The sequence below is a fragment of the Anopheles arabiensis genome, chromosome 2 (genome assembly GCF_016920715.1).
Source record: "Anopheles arabiensis isolate DONGOLA chromosome 2, AaraD3, whole genome shotgun sequence".
Classification (NCBI taxonomy): domain Eukaryota; kingdom Metazoa; phylum Arthropoda; class Insecta; order Diptera; family Culicidae; genus Anopheles; species Anopheles arabiensis.
In genome coordinates this window covers 2,578,413-2,584,077 of record NC_053517.1, presented here as the reverse complement: position 1 = coordinate 2,584,077, position 5,665 = coordinate 2,578,413, and positions in this window count along the sequence as shown.

Here is a 5,665-nt window from a genome sequence, read left to right as displayed (position 1 = left end):
TATCGATCACATCTCGGAATGACGCGAACGCTAGACGACGGGATCGGTGAGATCGCGCACACTGGAGTCCACATTCCAATTCCATCGAAAATAGTTAGTTGCCGTTCTGGCGCAGCTCGCAAGGCGCAGTGATGGAAATTTATTGCCCTATTCCTTGTAGGACCCAAACGGGGTCCTTTTTGAGAGTCGTGTGAGACTTAGCAGAGCGTAACTGCGTGTGAGGTGCTGGCTGCTAGGGTGAGTAATAGTGAACTGTCGTAATGTAGCCGATTGATAAATTAATCCTTTCGCCGAAGGGAGCGCTTCGCAGGGACGGAAAGTTTGTGCACGATTAGGGCACAAAGGCGATCGTCACGCTGAGGGTGGTTCGCGTCTGGGTGGGTGAAAGCTCGGTCCGGGAATGAATTTTGTAGCCAAACAAAGTTCAGAAGCAGTTTAATTTACCTCCGACGCGGTTAAGCTGATCGCGATCGACGAGCTGCTGCTTAAAATCCGTAAATGAAGGCGAAATAGGCAATTTGTAATTCGTGGAGGTTGGATGGTAGGAATCTCAAAGTATTGCGTGTTGGAATTTCAAACAGGGTAGAGCTTATTTGGGAAGATAAATGCAATTGTAGGTAAAAAAGATTTCAAAACATTTAAGATGTAGATGCACTGTTCTGCAGGCAGAATGGTATTCATTTGTTTTGGCGGTTCATTTTGCGAGCGGCCAGACAGGCGACTGCAAAAAGGCAAAAAGGAAACTTCAAACGGGAATGAAAGTTTCTTCCAATGCTACAAAGTCGAAATCGGATTTAAAGTTATTGATTTTGATCATGAACCTTTGGCAAAATAAATAACAAACCGCATTCAACATGGAAGGATCTGCGGTGAGGCTTTTTTTTATTGTTGGTTTGCGATCGAGCCAAGGGAAAGCGATGGGGAATCGAACGCACGATAAAGGCTGCCATAGGTTCGTGGGATGCGTGGAAGCCGAACGCAGCCAAGTTATGAGCTCCAGTCAGAAATGGTAATTAATTATCGTTTTAATGTAAAATCATTTATATCATTTTGTTTATTTGTTTTCTCGTCCCACGAACCCGGGCTGGGTAGGACGGGCTGAAGACGATCGGAGGGGAGGATCAGCAGGAAGCTTCGGAAGCATTTCAGTGGAGAATGGAAGCAAAAGCTCACTGAGACAAACGAATATCGAGGGATAGCGCTTCAGAGCATTTCACTGATTCAACAAACAATTTATCAAAACATGCGCCACAAAATTGTTTCCTCACCCCCAAAGTGCTTCATCCGGGCGCTCCCCAAACCGCTCCCGTCGGTGGCTTCATTAGGAGTGGGATGAGTGTCAACGGAACCAAAGACGGCTGCACAGGCAGGTTCTGTCGCTACCTAGTGGGTTCCTGTTGGTTCGTGCGCTTCGTGCTGCTTCGTTCGTTGTGGAGCGCTCCTTGGAAAAACCGTCGAGTTCCAAAAGGAGCAATCTCGGACGAGCCCACATCGTTATCGAAAAAATGCTTCCCACCTTCCACCTGGCCCGTCCCGTTCGCCCTTCCCATCCGGCCGAAGGCTCATGATCATTAGCTGCCGAGCAACGGGAGCACCCGGGCCTGCAGGAATGCACCAACAATACCCGTGGCGCATGGGTCCGCGCAGCGCTCGCACAAAAAGACGCAACCGATATGGCAGGGCACACGGTACGCGAATGCGCTCGAAAGATAATTGATTTCGTTCCCATAATGCCCTTACCCAAGCCACCGTTCCACCTACACGCCTGAACCTTCTGCCTGGGCTGATCTCCTCCGCTCGGACCGGGAGCAGTTCCAGGAGTTCCAGGACCCCTGGGCGGGCGCAAAAAAGGGGCAAAAATTGATTAGACAGCCGATGGGAAGCCTGGGAACATGGACGTACAGCCGTGAGCCGTGTTGTGGTGTTATGACGTGGCCGTTGTCCTGGGCAACCCCCGGGGGGAAGCGATTCGATACCGCAGCGCACATACCCCGTTGCAATCCAAGAGCCCCCGAGAACAAGTGAACCAAAATCGTAAAGTATCCGCGTACATATATCCCCTTTATGGATAGTGAGTCGTGCAGACCGGTAGCAGGACGCCCCCGGGACGTCCCGACACTGGGCCACTGGGCGAACATTGGCTCCATTTTCTTTTGCCATCAATTTTCTTTGCCATCCTTTGACCCTTTGGCTGACACGGGATGGTGGGGCTCCGTGGAAAGCGGCTCGGCGATCGATCAGCCCTAGATCGGCTTCAACTACTGTGCGACGCAATGGTTGGATCAAAACGCTGCTGGAATCTATGTTTTTTGCACGTCGTTTTTTTCGCTGTTGTTGTTGCTTGCTTCGCTGTCCTGCTGCGGGCACGACGTTACCGCCCGTACCGGGGGCCCTTCGATGCTGTGTGTGTGTGTGTACGTGCGAATGGACTACCAGGCTAATCGATCAGTGGGGGTGGGTGAATGGGAAAACGCTACCGCAAAAGTGCTTCTTGTGAGTTGCCGTTTCGCTTGGATGTCGTCTACTATGGGTTCGGTGTGGGGATGGGAGAGAAGATGCAAAACATGGCATGCCCAGAGGATGTGGTTTGTAGAAAGTGTCTGAGCTGTCGGTAATGGAATGATGGGCCGTCGAACGGACTACGAACGGGAAATGTGTCTGCCGTTGCGAAGGTGGAGGAAAAAGTGCTTTTAATGGTATTGCAGAAAGAGCAGGAAGCTTTTTTATTGATATGTTTTTTTCTGTAATGTAGACGCTGAAAGTGATACTTACGGATATTTGCTGTTGTAGATCGGAGTGTTATGTGTTGTAAAGTTGGAGAAACGTTTCTATATAGCTAACGACGTACGTACACCATTGTACGAGCTTCTCAGAATAATGTGGCGTTATGAAAAGTGTGGCAGTCATTTGGAAAAATAGGTTAACGATCCTGAAATCAATATTAATCGTTCCATGAAATTATCATAACTAAATGGAAATATGTTCCTTCCGTCGGCCATTGTAGTTTCTATTTTGACAGAACTGCGCTCTACGCAGCAAGCAGTAAAATGGCCATTTGCCGAACAACGGTGGAGGAAATGGCCATTGTTAATTCGACGAACCGGGCACACATTAACATTCCCCCAACTCATAAACCCAAATTAATCAACATCTACGACCTTCGTGCCCTTTATTTCCGCGCCCAGGCAGCCCAAGGTCCCAGGGAGGGCGTTTGATAAGAGAGGGTGGAAAAGCAGCATACTCAAAATAATGATCCACTTTACCATTTGATGGGTACAGGGAAAACGCACGGAAAACACCGCTGGGTGAAGGTTTGTTCCATTACGATCTCCGCGATAATGGGAACCCCTTTCTTCTCCCCTCCCGCTCTTTTGCTGCAAGACAATAAAATCCGTATTCCAAGAAATAAGCTAATTAATCATCTACCTCTGAAACAAGACGGATGGATACAAAAAAAAAACAACACAAACCATACGCATCAACTCCCCGAAGTGTGGTTTGAAGCGAAACAAAGTGTTTTGGGTGAAATGTCTGTTACTTGCTTTTGTTGCGCAAAGGGAGCGAGTTGTACACAATTTAGTGGTTTTTGTTGAGTAATTACGATGAGCTGGGAACTGGGAGTGCGAAGCAGGAAATGCTAATTGATTCAGTTAACGCACCAACACCCAAAATGGTGCCGTTTTCCCCCGGCGAGCGAGAACAATTTTTGAGCTGTGGCCCTGTTTTCCGCCTGGAAACCGTTTTTGTGGACGATGCGTAAATGATGATTGGATGGAAATGGAATGTGTATGGCCTTAAGCGACTGTTAGATACATTTAGTTAGACTCCTGAACCGCACGTCTTGGCTTCATTGGAGGTAAATTCGTGTGAAATGATGTGCGGAGCTGGTTTTTTTTTAAATATTTGGTTGCATGAACCATAACACTTCCAATCAAGCGATTGATAAGGTCTTAGACGCACACAACCGTTTAAGATACATCTCCCATCACATCACCGTTCTCGTCATGCTCCTCCTGGGCATGGGCGTTTGCTGCCGGTGGTGCGGAAACCACCGAGTGATAATTACATCGATACGCACCCGCCTTCATTTAACGCCAACACCGCATGGGAACTGTCGCGCGCAGGACGACAGGACGACCGACGGGATGTCATGCTGTTGGCGCGCTGTGTCGGTCGGTCCGGGAGTGCACTTGAGACCTCCGGGCGGAAAGAAAATCCAAAAACCACACAAGACCACGCGAGACGCGAGAAGGCAAAAACTAAAAAAACCGCGCCCACTGTTTGGTGCTGCTCGCCGCCGGCTTCGAGGGTGCGTGCGCGTGTGTCGGTCCCGCGGGTGTTGGTTGGTTGCCGCGCGTTACTTCCCCATGTTTTGTTCCCCTCCATCCTGCTCCCCACCTCGGCCACGCTTTCCGTGTACGGGGTGCTTCGTTGGTGTTGGAATAACACTTTCCTTCCTTTGCCTACTGAGAGGGAGGAGAGTTCGGGCTGCGTGGCTGCTGCGTGGAAAAACAGGTTCGCATCGTGCGCGAGCAGGACAACAGCAACACGCGCTAGGGGTGGTGCGGTTTTGCCCGAGAAGGGACTACGCGTGGAAGGCAGTGAGGGCAGGAAGTGCGGGCGTAGGGAACAACAACATTAATTTCCCAGCGAAACCTGCTGCGTAAACAAGCAAGCAAGCAACCCCAGGCGACGCGTGCGCATCATCAGCATTCCCGCTTATTCGTTGCGCTACGTGTGTGTGTATGTGTGGGAAGGATGCAGGATGAGCCGGACGCGATGGGTGTGCGTGTGTACGAGAGAGAGTGAGAAGCAACGAAAATAAAAACCAGTTTCTCATCTCGCGTAGAACGACGCTTTTGGTTGTGTTTTGTTGTGCTTTGTTCCGTTCCGCGTGTTCTCCTCCGCGTTTGTGGTGTTGTGTCTTGTTCCACGCAATGTTCTTCCACGACGCTTGGGAAAGCAGAATGAACAAAACCACAACAACTGCGTAGGGAAATACATTTTCTCAGCCCCTCAGCTTGTAGGAGGATGTAGGTTTTGTTTGGTAACACTGCATGGGAAGATTAAAACAATACGCACACACACACACACACCACACGCTCAAGGCGATGTGACACAAATGTTCCACTGACAGGTTACAGGTTTGACTTTCAATTACCGAGATGGATGTGTCCCAATCGATGAGAGAAATGGAGGAGCTTCACAGCGATCGATGACTAGTCAGAAAGGGGTTGAAAAGACAAACAATCGGGTTAAAGCGTTGTGGGTGAGATTTTTCTTTGTTTTAGAATGTCAGGGATTTCGGGGAGGAACATTGGAAGGATTTTAACACCAACTGTGGAGTTTTGTTTGGTTGTTTTTAGGCTTACTCTGGTAAACAACTGAATAATGCAATTGTACTTGTAATGAAATAAATTCAAAACAAATTGAGGGATCGATGGGTTCGATTAGCTTTTTGGACGTACATCCGTAGCAACGACTGACTGTTCGGTTCGGTGTTTGGGTAACATGGTTTGGCTCCACTACGTTGCCGAGATGAGAGATGGAGACTCTTTCAGAAAGGAGTCTTTTATGCAGAACTACGATAAGACAAATATTTACCAAGATTTTCGCTGAGACAAGAATTGAGTTTGTGCTTAGTCTCAGAGGTCCTGTTGCTGAG